General features: G+C 43.3%; 1 protein-coding gene across 1 annotated transcript in view; it reads left to right on the plus strand.

Annotated features, from left to right (window-relative positions):
- Positions 1-2,431: 2,431 nt before the first annotated feature.
- Positions 2,432-17,424, plus strand: part of TMEM131 (transmembrane protein 131) — a 97,028-nt gene continuing 82,035 nt past the window's right edge. The window contains 1 exon segment of the mRNA XM_032189050.1: positions 2,432-2,582. The gene's annotated coding sequence lies outside the window, so the exon portion shown is untranslated.

The following is a 17,424-nucleotide window of genomic DNA, read 5'->3' on the forward strand; positions in this document are numbered from 1 at the left end:
CTATGTTCTATGTCCCATCATAATTTATTTCTTTTAGTAGAAGAACTGTGTATTTTTAAAAACCCTTCAATAGGCTCAAGTAATACTGCAATATCCAAATATTAATATTCATATGCCCTGCATGCATAAGCCAAGCAGCTTGAAGAGCCTCAAACATGTATGAAATAATATAACCCAGATTAATTCAGAAATAAATTAACAGAATGCCTTTTGCTTTATCATTTACAGACATTGAACCATATTGTATTGTTTTTTCCTTCACAGAACTCTTGACTGAAAACAGTGGGAGTTCTGGACAAAGATGAAAGGGAGAATATGTACTGTGAGCTATTTGTTTTCTACACATCTAATAATATCCTTGGAGAAAGACATTCTGTGTACAGAATAATTAAAAACTGGCTGTATTTTTATACTGTAAGGTTTAAGATTCATACATACCATAATGGTAGGACTTGCAGTTGTTATCTCATTTTATTTCATAGGCTTTTTTTTTTTTTTTTAATAACACAGCTGGTATTTCCATTTTTACTCTGAGGCAGATTTTGCCATCCTTACATCTTAGTTTCATTAGAGTTCCCATTCATTTTAGTTGTGGAACGCGCTACAGCATGAATTACAGTGAGAAAGCCTGGTTGCTCAGTTGTGCAACATCAGATTTAAAATAGAATAAACAGAAAAAAAGCTGACTTCTTTTCCCAGAAAAGTGATGTGTGTACAGTAGAAGACTAGTTAAGAAGGTAAAATCAAGATCATGCAACATCCACTGGGATAAAGAAGCAGCACTAACTGCTGTTTGTCTTTCTGAGTCCTTAATTTGTGCTCTTTGATGTACATACCTATTCCCCACAGATGTCAACATGTGGACTTCTGCTCACAGCATTGATCTGACTTCATATTCACTGTGGTTTGGGTGGTTCTGAGAAACGTTAACGGGGACTCATGATCCCCAGTCACTCATTCACATACATGCTTTTTCAGTGCAGTGGTCAAAAAATTATGCAGCTTGAATATTTACATAGAGTCCTTTAATTTGATTTCTCATACAACATGTCTTCTGGAAATGGTCACTGTTGCTGCGGAAGCCTTCGACCCAGTGTTACTAATTTTCCATTTTCAAGAATAAACCTACTTGATGCTGTGGCCATAGTCCAAGAAAGCTATGATATACAGGATTTCAATGTCTCTTTGGGGTGTTCTTGACAATAAAGAACAGTGTATAGTATGATTGTGTAAGAGCCATAATAAATGTTACTCACTTTTTTTTTTTAGTCTGTGCATCAGTCAGTTCCTTTGAGACTCTGGATCTACTATGCTATCCAAATCCATTATGCTGCTGTGGCAGCTAAAACATGACCACATGTTCAAGAACTTCAGACCCGATATGGGATGCTGACCTTGTACGGAAATGAATGACTGGAGAGCACTGGTGCATGCAGCATTTTACTCTAAAACCCTAAGGCAGTTCATCAATGAACACAAACCATTTGTACCACAGCCCTTTCCCTCTGACACTTTGTCCGAGATGGCTTTGGCAGCATCCCTGCCAACCTTGGAAAGCGGACACCCGGGGCTCCTTTCAGCACTGGTGCAAAACTCCCAAAGCCACCTTGTCTGACGGATGTGCAACCTGTACTTGTAATAAGGCACATGCCCTCCAACCGCACTTTCCATCCCATGTCTTGTGAAGGCAGAAAGGCCGCACATTGCTAAAATGGCTGGAGGGGGACTTCTGCCTTTCCCCTACACACGGCTGGCATCACGCCACGCCTCACACCCTGCGCGAGGTGTGCAACAGCCCCCTTGCCTGGGGTTTTAATGCTGATGCCACGCTACTGGGAGGCTGTTTCCTTGCAGGGAGGGCCCCCAGTGCCCTCCATCCTCTTAGGGCTGCCGACAGGGGGGCAGGGGGGGGGACAAAAGGGGGTTAACAGGCGGCAGCCGCCATGCAGGGACGCCCTCAGCGGGCAGCCCCCTGCCTCCACACGGGCGCTCCGCCGCCGCCATCTTGAGAGCGGGCAGAAGAGCCGTCGATACGGTTTGGGGGTGGGGGGAATAATGAGAGCGAGCCGTGAGGCTTCGAGGGGAGAAAAATGAAGAGATGGGTTTTCGTGGAGAGTAGATATTAAAGGAAGCGTAAAGTCGCGTTAAAAGGGAAAATATGTGTGTATGAGAAGGGTCTTCCGTGGGCCTACGGGTAAGGGAAGGGGGCGCCTTGCCCTCACCCAAAATGGCGCCCGCTCCCTCCTCCCTCTCCCCGCCCCGTTCCCGTTCCGTTCCCTCCCCGGTGCCCGCCCCCAGGCCCCGCCCCCTCGGCGAGCTCCTCCGCGCGCGCGCCGCGGCCCGGGGGAGAGGCGGCGGACCCGCGGCCGGCGGCGGCAGCGCGATGGCGGCGGCGGCGGCGGCGGCGGCCCCGGGGATGGAGGAGGCGGCGGCGGCGGTGCCCGTGCCCGGCTCCCGCTCCCGCTCCCGCTCCCCGCCTCGTCACGGCAGCACCCGGGTGGCGGCGGCGGCGTCGTGGTGGGGCGCCGCGCTGCGCCTCGCCCTGGCCGTGCTGCTCCACGCGGCCCAGGCCGAGAAGGAAGGTGAGCGCCCCTCTGCCCTTCCTCCTCATCCTCCTCCTCCTCATCCTCAGCCGTTGGGGCCGTTGTTGGGGCCGTTGTTAGTTGGGCTCTGCCTCCTGCCCCCTGCTCCTGTGGAGGCTGCCCTTTAAACGCGGCGAGGGGAGGACAAAAAAGGGCCGGCGGCAGGCGGCCAGCGGGGAGCGAGCCAGGGCAAGCGGGCGGCCGGGGGAAAGGGGAAGGAGGGGAAGGGAAGGGGGGTGAAGGGGAGATAAAGGCAGGCAGCCCCCCGGCTCGGCCAGCCCCGGGGATGGGGGGAGGCAGGGATCGCGCTGCCTGCGAGCTGCTGCACTGAGAGAGGGCTTGGAGGGGGGTAGGAGGGTGAGGAGGCAGAGCTGGAAGGGCACGGGGTAGGGGGTGGCAAAGATTGTCCTAACAGTGCCTCTGGAGCGACCCACGGGGAACCTAACAGTGCAGGTAGCAGCACAGGCACGGATACAGAACCCTTCCCTTCCCTAAAGGACGTCTCGGTGCAAGGAATTCCTCATTGACACCCTTTTCTGCAAATGCAATGATGTCAGTCTTAAAAGCGATCAGTTTTGGCTCGCATCGTCCACTCCGTTTCGTCGTTTTCAGAGAATTCAACGTGTAGAAAACAGCGTAAAAAAGCCTCGGTATTACAGCAACAAAAACATGCAAGTCTCTCGGTTCAGTCTGTAGCGTCTCGTGCTCCTAGAATAGCTCAAATGCAGGTGCCTCAGAAACGTGTGTTTCTAACTCTGGTTTTGATGGCATTCCTTCACGTGTAATAGCTTACGTGAGTATACAAGAGCCATCGGAGATGTCATATGCCAATGTCGTGGGATTGATTCATGCCCTGGAAGTTGGGACAGCTAGAGCCGTGGCATGGCTTTGTTGGTTTGTGGAGGAGGTACTGCTCTTTCTCTACAGACTTCCTTGCATGGCTTTGTTGATACGTGGAAGAGAGACTGCTGTTTCTCTATGGACTTCCTTGGTGTTCCTGGATAAACAAAGGCAGTTTTTGGTCCACAGAGTTTCAAAAGATATGCTTGAAGCCCTTCATGAAAATGGAAGATTTTGTACTGATCCCATTTCCTTGTGTTAATACAGTTCGTTATTTAAAATGTATTCCTTGTGTGCAGACTCCAAGTAGTATGTTTAAGCTTACGAATAAGTCTTTGTTGGGTGTCCTGAGTTTCTGCTGTTTTTTAAATTCATCTTTCATGGATTCTTTAGAATGATTCTTTGATGGCCTGCGTTTGTGGATCATATGTTTAAAAATGTTGTCTCCAGTGTTTTCTTGAGTACAATGCACGTGTGTAGCCTTGGAAAGAAGATAACAACAAAATGAAACAAAAACAAGAAGCAGTGGATTTTTAAAGTAAGGCTCTTCAAATGATGGCTTGTGAGATCCAGTCCCGCTGATCTTAACTGCAGTCTAAGTGCCATTCTGCAAGGGGCAGTGATTGAGCTCAGAAGAGGAAGGACCAGTTTGGACAGTAGGTAGGAGCTCGAGATGAAGTGGTGGTTCGGAGGAAGGGAGGGGAGGGCATTTCTGCCTCTGTTGTTTGGCACCTCAGCTTCTACTACGTTGTGTCAAGTTAAACATAGTAAGACACTGTTTAAAAAAAAAAAAAACAGGAAGTAAGAAAATAGGAATATCCTTTCCATCCCGCAAACGTGGACGTATGTGTTTTACTACAGCTGCAGGAAGGAAACTGTGGACAGGAGGTGGAACCGAGGCTGTGTGTTCTTGCTCCCGTCCTATTTCTGCAGCGCTCAGGTGAAGGTGACTGTAGGAAGGCTCGGTGCAGTACAATTCCAGAGAAGATGCTGCAGGGAGGAAAAAAAAAAAAAAAAAAAAGAGCAGGTGCTCAGGTGGATGACAGACCTGAGAGAATAATAAAGCAGAATATCACAAAAACAGAGTGAAAAATGAAGGAGGAGAACGCTTTCTTCTACTGTGCATGTGTTTGAGGAGAAGCGGGGGGAAGGACAGAGCCGATGCACAGAAGAGTAATGCTTGCTTCATGTGCCTCTGGAGTAGGAGCAGCAAGCCGTCCTTTGTGGAGCTGTGACAAGTAAGAAGAATAATGATGCCGGCGTATTTCAGATTGACGTGGCTGCTTCTGGTCCCCAGTCCTAGTTAGAGTTTGGGAGTAAAAATGGAAAATAAACAGCTTTGCCATTTGTCTAACAGCAGAAAGCAAAACTCAAATCCTTTGTGTATACAAGCTGTAAATCAAACTCGTGAGGAAAAAGTGGTGTTGCTGTATGCTCGCTCTGTGTTAGGGAAATAGAGCTTGTTGAAAGTACATGAAAAAAACATGAGAGCAGAGAAAACTATGTAGACTGGCCAAAAAATATAAGCATCAATTTCAGACTAAATACGGATGTGCGACTTCTTTTTTTTTTTTTTGTCTAGCTGGGTCCTCAGTGACCCCGTATTACTGAGGAATGAGTAAGACTGAGAAGAAAGTTGTTACGTTTTTTTTGTTTTGGTTCTGTCACTTGGGAAATCTGTGAACCTGTAGCAGAAGAATGACATGACAGGAAGAAAGTGGTGCTTTCAGTCTCAGAGCTGCCTGCCATCTGGGAGGAGCGAAAATATAACTTAAGAGTTTCTTTTGCAAATACATATGATTTTCAGGCTTTTTGTAGACTCATCCCTTCCTGGTGTAATTACCATATACTGTGTTGCCGCTTGGATTGAGGACAACTTTCAATTTTTATATATGAGCGTGTGGTTTTTGTTGTTGTTTTTTTTTTGAGGGGGTGTCAAAATATCCTTGTGGGCTTCAGGTTGAAGGAGGCTGTAGTAATGCCATAAGCCCAGGGTCAGTATTATGTTTTGAAAACAAATGTCTGCCATGAGCATTCTTTAAAACCTGGGAATTGTTTTGTGCTTGTTCCTTTGTTCCTATTCAGTGTGAAACTTCCTAAAAAAAAAAATCTTCATATTATACAAAAGTTGCTTTTGAGAATTTTGCTGCTTTTTGTTTGGAGAGCTGACTGAAAGTCCTTTGAAACTATTCTGATAGTTCTGTTACCTACCCTACAGGTTGTTCACAAATGTGATACAAGATGGATATTTAGGCTAGGTTCAATCCCTAGCTGTAATTTTTGAATTCAAATCCTAGTGCTGAACCTGGGAAAAACTTCTACTTACACATCTAAGTTTTGATACCAGCTAAATCAGTGAAAATGATGAATGTTCTTTCTTCTAAGGCTTGACATATTTTGTACTAATATCTATGAAACTAAGGCAGCGACCGAGTGTAAATGATCGCTAATATAATGAGCTTGAAGGGTGTTCCTGTTGTTAGGACGGTGCACTGGGCTGCTGGGGTGGTTCTGCTTTTATCATTGTCTGAACGGGGACAGGTAGTTCTTTCTTTTTGCTTATATCTAAAACAGTAACCTGGGATACTTCATATGAGTATCAAAAGTAAACTAATGCAAGAAGGTGATGTGGGAGACAGCTTATGTGCTTAAAATAACATTAAAAAACCTCTTCTCGTACTCTGCTTGTTTCTCTTATCCTGCTGTTAGAACTAATGTAAAGCATCCTACCATCGATCTTAATGCTAATGTTTTGACCCTGACATAAACGAAATTGTGATCCAGAAAGAATGACTTCAGTCAACCTGAAAACACTGTAGTAGCTGAAGTAGCATGTGAAATAAAATCATGTTTGGTGTGAGGAAAGGTCCGTGAGAACAAAAATTGTCCATGCTGTCTCGCTGTGTTTTTGCAGCTTAACTTTGGGAGAGCTGGTCGGGCTGGCGCTGTATCTTTGCTTCATGAGTGATAAGTAGTGACCACGTGCTGGGACTGGAAGGTCTCAAACTCATTCACAGGATCTTTGGGTGAAATTAAGTGTAAGCAAATATTGTAAGGCAGCGGACAGGAAGCTCAGGCCCCGTATTTTCCGTGACCTTGTGTGTAATCTTGAAGTAGCTGTTCCTCCCTCCTCTGCATCTCTTTTTCCCCTAGCAGCATCCAGCTACATGGTTTGTGTGAGGCAGGCTGCGGTTCCCTCACTCGCAGGGGGAAATGTACTGTGTACTTGGGCAGTGCCCGATGTGATAAGGTCCCTCCAAACTTTGCAGAAGTCTGTGGGCATTGATGAGGAAGTCTATGGGCCCTGATTGATTCAAGGCTTTTGGTTGTAATTGTGATTGATTGCCAGCGTTGCAATACGAGTTGAGTCATTTGGATACATTTGTGCGTTTTAAAATCGCAGCTGGTTGCAGTACAGCTCAATCATCTGCTACGTATCGCTTTATTTCACAACCTAGCCACTTCAGCTCTGCTTAAAGATAAGCATACCACGGCTCCCCGGCGTGACTGACCGAGTTCACAAGTGCGAAGAGGCCTTCAAGCTGCGCGCTGGTGAATCCGCTGGGAGTCGGACAGTAAATGGCAGATGCTGTGGTTCATGCATAACCAGCAGTAAAAGTCCTGTGACAGAAGAGCAACCTAGAACCAGTTTGGTTCGTTGCTGTGTTTGTGGGTTTGGCAAGGATAAAAGGCAGTGGAGATGGGTCTTCCTTCTGCTCATACCTGCTCTCCGCTGTGGTGCCTCCACAGCAGGAGCCCACCCGGGTGTAGCAGGGCCGTGGGGGTTGCCCTGCCTCTCTCCCCATTTAAAAGGCAGCTTTTGAAGCAGCCCTGTGCTCTTTGTGGTGGTGCTGGGAGCTGGGCTGTGCAGCGCCTTGGTGGGCCTGCTCTCACTGGACCTGCTTTTGGCCAGCGGCCTCTGGAGCTCACACCCAGCCCGCCGTGTGTGGTGGCTGCAGGGGGTGAGCACGCTGGGCGCTCGGCTCAGACCCAGCTGGTGCCCTTCATCTGCGGTACTTCACCACATCAGAGCCTGAGCTACAGTTATTTTAAATGTTCTTTGTTTTCCATTTTAAATAAAGTGTTGGTATTTCAACATTTTTGATGACTAAATGCCAAGATGGTGGATGCACGTTTCCTTCTTGCATTGGGTGTTAAGGCCAGATCTGGCGGCAGTAACTCCTGCCGCAATTTTCCCTTTTTTCCTTCTGTAAGGCTTGTAAATTAAAATCATGATCAAGGAAGCCAAAGGAATCGGTGACCATTAGAGTTAAAGGGGAGGTATTTATCTTTCTAGATATAAATACAAGTGTCAGATACCGGTTTGTACAGAGGCAGCTGGTAACATTTTAAATAGCAATGCAGAAATATAAGTTATTTCTGTTTTCTGAAATGTCTGCATGGAATAATTAGAAACCTACTGACTGTAGCAAAGATGTGATGCAGTATCTGCTTAAAAACTCAACGTTTTCTGATAAACTGGCTTGGGTAACTTGTACTCTGGTATATTACATGAACAAATTCAGGTGCCTTTTCTCCCTCCAGCAGTGGAAGTCATAAAGAGCTGAAGGATTGCAATGCGATGCTACTTTTCTCACTGAGACTGTCTTGGAGGCCTTTTTAATACCTCTTTTCTCCTATTGCCTGGCGTGCATAGCAGTAGAGAACTGAGAGCAGGTTGAGTTTTCTTACAGTCATTGAAATGGTTTTAAGGACACCTGAATGAAATGTAATGGGAGGAGATACACAGGAAATGAAACTATGTAACTAACAGTTACTTCTGTCTGTGTCCTGTATGAAGCTAAAAATGTTAGTTCAAAGAACTGTTTAGCTCTATTATAACATGCACGACTTTTTAAAGTTATTTTTACCAATGTATCCATTAGATTTTCTTCATAAAACTAATCTGTCTTCACAAGGATGCCTTGAGGCTTATTTGGGTGTATTTTCAGCTGAACATCCAGATCTTGGTTGGACTGTACATATTTGGTGTAACAGAGTGCCGGCAGACTTTTTAAAAGTTATTTAAACTTGCAAACAAAACCAAAAATAAAGCCCCACACCTTGGTTTGAGTGTTTTTAAAGCCATTTGAGTCAGGAAGTACAGCTAACGATCGTGGTAAATAGATTCAATCACCAATTCAGAGAGTGAGAATAGGGGGTCAAAGTTATGGCCAAGCATGGTTCTGATATAAATAATTTGTCACTCTTATGTCTGTTGAACCTCCTTGTATGGCCCCTGTGCATCAGCCTTGCTTTTTAGGTCCACGGATATGAAGTAGAAGGGGTCATTGCAGAGGAGGGTGATAGTGAAGAGAAAAATGGCTGAGCAAAGTTGACAGAGAGGAAGTTTTTTAAAAAAAGGGCATGTTAGCGTTTAAAAGCTGAAGGTTCTCTCCTTTCCTTACAGGCATACTGTGCTGGAAACGTCTCGAGATAGTTTATTTCTCAGTGTGAAATTGGATGGCTTCAGCCTAGTCTGATCTGAATGGCTTATGAAATTCCTTTCTTTTTGTAATAGGTAAGCTGTAGGCTGAAAAGTCTGACTCAGACTAAAGATGATAGAAGATACTGAAATTGAGTAAAGAAATTGGCTGGTTTTCATGGTAGCTGCTTCCACCAGGGGATTTTTGTCTCCCATTTGAAATGTTGATGTATATGTTAAGTGGATTTAAAAGCTGGTTATCTGAAGCTTGTAAAAAAAAAAAAATAAAAATCATCCAGCAATACAGAAAAAAGACTTAATTACTGAATCAGTGATCTGCACCAAAATATTCCCCAAATAATTACGGGCAGAACTTGTAGATAATGGTAAAAATCATCCAGTCAACTTGATAAACTGTACAGTGTTTGGCTTTGGCTTATTCCCTGCAGTGGTTAATGCTTGCTCTGCCTTGGAGGATGGCTACAAGGAGTTCCTCCTGGCTCTGTTCAGGGACCTCTCGTACTTAATATCTTTGTCATTGTGCTGCAGATGGAGTGTGCTGAGTCTGGGGTGCAGTCAGTGTGCTCAGGGCTACATTTCAAAGGGACCTAAACAGATGGAGAAACAAGATGACAGGACCATTATGGAAACCAGCAAGGACGAGTGCAAAGTCCTTCATCTGAGGCAGAATAACCATTTGCAGGGGATGCAAGCTGAAAATGCTACATACAAGTCAGCAATGTACCCTGGCATCCCAGGAGAGCATAGCTGGTAGCTGGAACAAAGAGATTGTTCCCCTTTACTCAGCATTTAGTAGACCACGTCTAAAACATTGCATCCAGTTTTGCTCCCCCCGACCCGCTGGAAGGCCACAAAGGTGACACATGGTCATGCAGAGAGAGAGGCTGAGGGACTGGAAGCTGTATGGGGTGGTGGGGCTTTGGAGGGACGCAGGGGCAGCCTGTTGATATCGAAATAGTGGTTCTCAACAAAAGGGAGCCAGACTTGAGATGTTTGGCAGGAGGCTGAGGGACAGTGGTCGTAAATCGAAACAGGGAAGGGTTGGTTTGTGCCAGGATGTGCTGGTGTGTGATGAGTCGAGTAAGAAAGTCATATGGACTCTGTAAAATACCATTGAATCAGAGCTAATGCTATAAAGAGATAATAGTACAGGTAATCTCATATCCCTTCAGATGCTGGGAAGCCCGAGTTGTGCATCATCGAACAGGCTCCAGTTCACACGCAACATACTGTGCAGCCCCTGTCCAAAGGAAGGGTTATCCCGTTTTGGTTGTTTGAGCTATTATAGGACTTCCTTACACAAAAACAGCTCTATTCATAATTTGTGCTGTGACTCTATTCATAATCTCTACTGTCGAACAAAGGATGTTCATGCACGAACTTCTTGTTGCACTTGTAGATCAAGGTGAGGCCACCCAGGTGGCAGAATTGCCTGTACCAGGTGGGGGCTGCTGCAGGTGCCTCTGCTACATGGAGCTGGCTGAGGTTACCCTGCAGCCAGCAGGTATGCACAGCACGAGCCTGAAGGCCAGCCTGAGACTGCAACACAGGCATGGACTTGTTCAGGCCATTTCTAACGTGGATAGCTGATGCCTCAGTATGCAAGGATCAGGGTCATTACAATGCTCGGTTCTGGCTTGGCATAACAAGAACATCTTTCACTGTAAGGATGGTCAGACACTGAAGCAGATTCCTTGGGGAGGTTGGGGAATCTCTGTTCTTGAAGATTTAAGACCAACCTATACAAAAGCCTAAGCAACATGGCCCAAATTCAGTGTTTACCATGCTTTCAACAGGAGGTTGACCTAGATGATCTTAAGGTCCTAAATCTTAAGGTCCACCCCAAACTCATATGCTCTCTATGTGTCTGGATCTCCATCACAACCTTAAAAACTGAGGTGGAAGTCATCATAACTTTATCACAACTGATGGAAATATTTGTAATTCAGCAGAATCCTGCATGCTGGTGAAATCGGTGCTATGGTGGTAGTAATTTATATAAAATTTAGATAGAAGCTGAGCTATAATTGGATCCAGAAACTTCCACATGCATCACTGAAGGAAATTGATTGTAGAATTTTTATTTCTTTTTTAAAATTTTGTTTCAACAGTAAAACCCCCATTCTTCATGTGAAGAACAATATAGCCATTAGTTTTCCATCTTTGCCAGCTGCTAGTAATGTGACAATGAATTGGATTGTGCTTGGGATGTTAATATACGAGAGACATCAAAGCAATACTTAACAAACGATCCGTGCAGCTTGTGTGTCTGAGGAGACCCCGAGCAGTCTGGTTTCGGAGCGTTGCCAGTCTGCCAGTTCTGTTCCTACAGCAGGGGACACGGAGGGCTGGGTCCTGAAGGGAATCCATGGCCTTCTCCTGTGTCTGCTCTGGTGCTCACATCCCTGTGGCTCTGCGGGCTGGGGAGCCATCAGGGGGATGTGTAGGGGTGCCAGGAGCAACCATTATCAGGAATGCCTTTGCCACCAGCTCTCCAGCTGCTTTATTTTGTCAGAGGTGGGGGGAAGCACTAAGATTCTCCTTGTCCTACAAGTTATTGTTCCTGAATGTCATACAGGAGGGAGGATGGCGTGTGCAGCTTCCATATTATCATACAGCTGCTTTTATATCTTCACAGGGCTTGTCGGTTGCCTTTCACATGGCTTAACCAGGGCATGACCTGCCCAAATTGCTTGGGCTAAACTGTATCTTCCAAAATAATGAAGTGATGAATAAATTTCTTGGTTTTGGGGGAAGCCTGGTTATGTCTGGTGCTGAAGGAGAGGTCATTCTCATTGACAGAGATTGAATCTTCACAGGGGGAGTTGCTCTGCCAGTTGGTACCGCCGAATATCATTATTGGATGGAGCAAAGACTGAAACAAATTTCCAGTTATCAAAGAAAATTTTATCAGAGCTCCAGGACTTGATGAGTACTGTGAGTCCTAAACTGAATTTCTCAAGGGAGAGAGACTTTAGAATAAGGTACTAAAAATGAAATAGATGTGATTTAGTGTGATTTATTTATTTGGAACAATAAAGCATAATTTAATTATGCCTTAAAAGTACCTATGCCAGGGGAAAACTTGTCATACTGAAGGGCCATTTAATCAAGCATATTTAGGTTGAGACTTGGTGCTAGACACATCAAAGGAGAAACAAGAGAGGTATTTTGGAGCGAAGATAATTCACCGTTACCTTGGGTAAGGGGCACTTCAGTGATGTGGGGAGTTCAGAGCTATTCGCGGTCTTCGAAGTAGAGTTGGATGTCTCTTCAAAAGATGTCATGCAGCTAAGCCTAGAGGGTTGGAAATACTGGGTGAAATTGTGGTCTGTGTAACGCAGGGTGTCGACCCAGATTGGCATAAAGGTTTCTGAAAGGCTCTGACCAGAGGAGGCTGTTTATTTACTTACCAGGGGTAACTGCTTCCAAGATGTTCCTTAGTAACAGTTTGGGACTTTTTTTTTTTCCCCCCCAAAGACTGCAATTCTTCTATTTTGTTTCATTCTTCTCGGTCTGCGTGTTATTATCTCCTTTCAGAACTTGTTGCAGCTCTTCTCCACCCAGTTTTTTGCTGGTTTTATCGGGCGCTGCAGCCAGCTGTTTCCTGTGGCTCCGCTTCCACGCTGCAAGGGAACAGAATGCTGTGCTGAGCAATCAATAGCTGCTGTCGGTGCCACATCATTAGCACGGGAGGTTTAACATTAAGGCTGCTTCTACCTCTTCTTGACCTTCGATCACTGTATTTATAAGCTTTGCATGGTAGCTGATTAAGCGTTATCTTGCTGCTCTTTTCCTTGTCCTCCAGGCTTAATTGCTGTTTCCAGTGGACACTTGGGTAAGAGTTGCCACATGAGCATGGAGAGGGTGGAGGTGTGGCACTCTTCCCTCCTATTAGCTCTTTCCAGTTGCAGCCTGGTCCTAAACACGTTGCAGGTCTTACGCAGCAAAAGGTAAATTAATGTCTTCCAATTCAGTGGTGGCTCTATAAATTCAATCACTCGCACCCTGATAAATAACTGCAAATAAATAAATAAAGAGGAGGACGTCAGGAGGGGAGAGCAAAACTGTGTTGTCCGTTAGGCCACTGTTCCTGGGCGATTATATTGGTTGAGGTTAGTGATGCAAAGCATCCTCTGTAGCACCTCAGGATTCAGAGGTAGGAACCAAAAGCTGATCAGTAGTCACAGAGCATAGCTGTAGCTTTTCTTTGATTGCATTCCCACTGGTGGCAAACATTTAGATGTCGGGAGGTGTCTGCATGGTGCTGTCTTCCTGTTCTGTGGCTTTGGTTTTTTGGAAACTATGAAAATCCCATCCTCCTTCCTCTTTTCTACAGAGAACAATTCTTGATCTCTGTTTAATAAACCTAGGCTTATTAAGGTCATTAATCAGCCTGGATGTATCTCTTAAGCAGCTCTTTGCGCTGCGATGGCACAATCCATTTTTTGAGTAAGTGGGCTTCCTAGGTCTGCTCGGTGGCTTAATTTCATAGGAGTGCAAGTTTGGCAGGCTGATGTAAATGGAAGGAATAAACAATTATTGTCAATTAATGCATTGTTCTCCTGAGGCTGCAGAAGCTATAAACTGTCTGTCACTTGTTGTAAACTAGATATTAAATGTTTTTATGTGCTGTGAAGGTTAGAATTCCAGTAGGGCCAAATCCTCTGTGCCCGCATCAATTTGCAGTGCTAGGTGAGTGGCAAAACTTACTGCCACAGTTAGAGATTTCTGTCTAAAATCTGAGAACTAAATTAAGAGAATGTGATGAAGATTACAGACAGTTTAGAGGACTGTTATTTCTTTCCCTTTTACATTGCAGGCCAGATTATCTTGTTTTTGAAGCTAGTTACAATTAATTTTGTGCCTGCGCAAGCTCAGTTACAACAAATTTGTAGAGTTATAATTAATTTAGCATATTGAAGCTGTAAAACATTTAAAATCACCATCATCTGAAAGAATAAAAAGCCATGATCAATTTGTATGGCCCACAGCTAGGAAAAAAAAGTTATTTTCAGATGTTGGGTTTCTATGTAACATTCTTTTCTCCCTTTTAATGATTTGGGAGAAGTTTCCATGAGTATCTGAAGTATTTTTCTCTTTAGTTTAAAATAATGTGATCTAATTTTTATTTTTTTCAGATGAGAGATTTACTTATTTATTTAAAATCAGTGTTCTAATGCCCTTCTATGAAATTCTTCATTGGAAAAAACAGAATGGGATATTATTTCATACTAAGGAGTATTTTGGAGCCAGCAGTTAAGTGTCTTTGGGGAAAAAACTGAAATTTTTAAAAGTAAAGCACCAACTTGAAGATGTTTTTAGGCAGTTTTAAAGCATCTAGCATTTTTTAAGGTAGCACTTGAGGTTTTAAAATATGGGGTTTTATGATATTTATCGCTGTCAACTGAAATTGACTGTTTTGGTCAATGGCAGGTGATGTTTTAAACTCATTACAGAAAAAGAATAAAAGAAAAATTTCTCTAGGTGATGAAAATTAACATTTTCTGTAAGGTGGAAGTATGGGCTGAGCACGTAATAAGTGTTTGAGAAGGGTATTTAAGTATGCTATGATTCTATTTTTCTGTCTTTCTAGAGTAATTTTCTTAAAAATAAAATCAGACAGATATACTATATGTTCTTCAGTCAGCTTTTTTTTTTTCCTACGTATGTTTCTATAGCTTTCTTGGAAGCATATTTCTATTACACAACACCTCTAGACAGTACAAGCTCCTGTTCTGTCCTTAAAAGAAACCGTGAAGCAGTTGCACCATCTTCTAAAACATGAAACAAGTGTGGTGAGTCAAGTACGTGAGCTGTCTTCAGGGCAGAGAACCGCTTTCTTCCTTTATCAAAGCTGTACCTTCATTGTCTTTCTGCGGCCTATATTATGAATCAGAACTATGTTGCCACTTTCTGTTTTGTGGCTGGCTTTTAAAACCGAGCTGATAACTGAGTTAGTAAAAATCTGCATCAGTCTTAGCAAGTGGGAAAGAGAGGAGTGGTCGAATTCAGTGTGACAGCTTTACTAGGAAAGATCTTGGCTGTATGAAGAAAACTAGCCTGCAGCTTGTCTTATAAATGAAATCAGAAAAGACACACGAACAAGTTAGCAAAGCATTACATGCAGATTTAGTTGGGTGTGCAGACTCAAATTTGTGCTGCTGTGTGCAATAAAATTCGAACTGTTTGCTCCCTCACTCTTGTGGAATCGAGATCCATGCACTCAGGTGTTGCGGTGCAAGTGATCTCCTGTCTCTGTTGGTTTAGCTTGTATGGACTTGGGCGTAGGTTTGTGCATAAACACTTATTAGAGTGTTTGTTATCTGAAGTCATAAAAACGAATGTTTATAATTGATAGTACAAAAGGGTGTTCTTAATGAATAGTCTACTTTTTTTTTTTTTTTTACTTAGGTTAATACAAAACCAAAAAGCAACACATGATGATTGAAGTGCATTATCTAGGAATCCTACTTCAGCTGCCTAATATGTCAACAGAAACAAACAAACAAAATTAGCAAGCTGGCTTTATTAAAGGATGATAACAGAGTGAATATATTTCTATATAAAAGGAGTTAAAATAAATTATTTTTGTATATGATCTCTACTGCTTCGCATGTATTTACAGCCTTGGCTGTGATGGCTCTTCCTGAGGTCTGTTGGAAAACAGATCCATTTCCCTTCCTTATGGACCACTGGAAAAGAAGCAAATGAATTGGCTGTGGAACTGCAAGAGGATTGTCCTGGAAAGGAAGCACACTGGCTGGGGAGTCTCTCTGAGCAGGTTGCCTGCAGTTCACTGGCACATAAGAGAACGATTTTTCACCTTTCCAGTGAACTGTCACCAGTTAGGATGCAGGCAGATGCTCAGACCGATAAGAACACTGACTCTCTGATAAGAACACTGACTCTCCCATCTTGGAGAGATGGCTTTGTTTTTTTTAAACAGCTTTTATAGTGTTGAATGCTGAACTGAAGTGTGTTTCTTGAGGCTCACCAGACCTTTATGTTCTTGAAGCCAATAAAAATGGTCACCTGCATTACAGCTCAACGCTGTTTATCGGTCTGGTATTTAATTTTTACCATGTGATTTTTTTCTTTCATAATAATGTTATTTATCATTATATACCCAACTGCCTGTACTTTATGTGCTGCTCAGTTTTCCACTGCTCAGGATGATTGGAATTGTGTGGTTGTGCATAAGCAGTTAATTCATAGTCAAAGGCTCAAAACCAACTTGTCCAGTTCCAGTTGTGCTGTTTAACTGGTGGTGATACAAATGCTGTAATTACAATTACGTAGACAGAGGTGCATGGCATTTAGCACACTGTAATTGGCTCCTGTGGTTACACTTCGCTTGAAGTGAGCTTAGTCATTGAGACTAGGGGTTAGAAGTTGGACTTTTTTTTAATAAAAAAAATCTTATTGTAAATTAGGAGAGATTTAAATAATCAACCTGGCCTTATTTTAGTAAGTTAGGACACTATTTGCAGAATTTGGAGAAAATCCACGGAGTAGATGATACCAGGATCTATAAACACAGCTTATAAAAGAGTTAGAAAATTGGTTTAGATAAGAGTTAAGGGAGAAAATACTTCTTACAAGCATCTAAGAGCATAGGTAATGATGCTTAATGTAAAAACAAATGAAGGCTGGTCTGGAGTAGCCGTTGCAGAACTAAGTTAATGTTTCAGAATAGTGTTTTTATATACCAGAACATACAATCCTATTGAACCAAAGTAGTTTGTCAGTGGCTAAATGAAAGAAAACCGTGCAATGCCACCTTAAAAATCAGATCTCAGTCAGAAGTAGGCCTCATAACCTATGAACCATGGAGAATGTTTTTTATCGTCACGCACCGAGAGTCTTGCTGTATGCAGTGGTCTCGCATTACATGCAAATTTATTCTGCTGTATGTAACGCAGGCATATCTAAAGATTGATGTTGGCTAACGGGATTTTGATACCAAGTTCCATCTTACCCTGGAGAAGTGCAGGATTTTAGGGTTTTGTTACTTGGTAGGTCTCTATAAAGTTTTTTCACTTTAAGCTGAAATACAAAATGCTGGAACCAGAGACAACTAAAATATGAGTGTATTTGAGCCAAACATGTCTCTTGGCTATACAAACTTAGGAACATTAAGTGAACTCAGGATCCATTTTGGCCGAGGTGATGTTTCCAGTTCTGTTACTTCAGGTGTTGATGCATCGTCAGGTGCTATGGTATTGTTGAAAAGGGGTAAACACTTTAAAATCTACTGGTAATAACGACTACACAGCGCCTTTCTGTTAAAGAAAACTGTGGTTTGGGGTGGAGGAGGAGTACAGCTGTGGTAGTGGGTTTTTGTTCTGCTTTTCTTTTTTTTTTTTTTTTTCTTTTAAAGGGTTTGAAAAGGCTTAATAAAGGCTCTGTAAAAAAAAAAAAAAAAAAGGGACGTTTGGAGCAAGTGGAAAGACTGATGTTCATAGTCTCTATTTTATGATATCTTTTTATGGGTTTTTCATAGGAAAGCGAACTTAAGCAAAGAATTGACATTTTAAGGGCTGTAAACTGGAA

Source organism: Aythya fuligula, chromosome 1 (genome assembly GCF_009819795.1).
Source record: "Aythya fuligula isolate bAytFul2 chromosome 1, bAytFul2.pri, whole genome shotgun sequence".
Lineage (NCBI taxonomy): Eukaryota > Metazoa > Chordata > Aves > Anseriformes > Anatidae > Aythya > Aythya fuligula.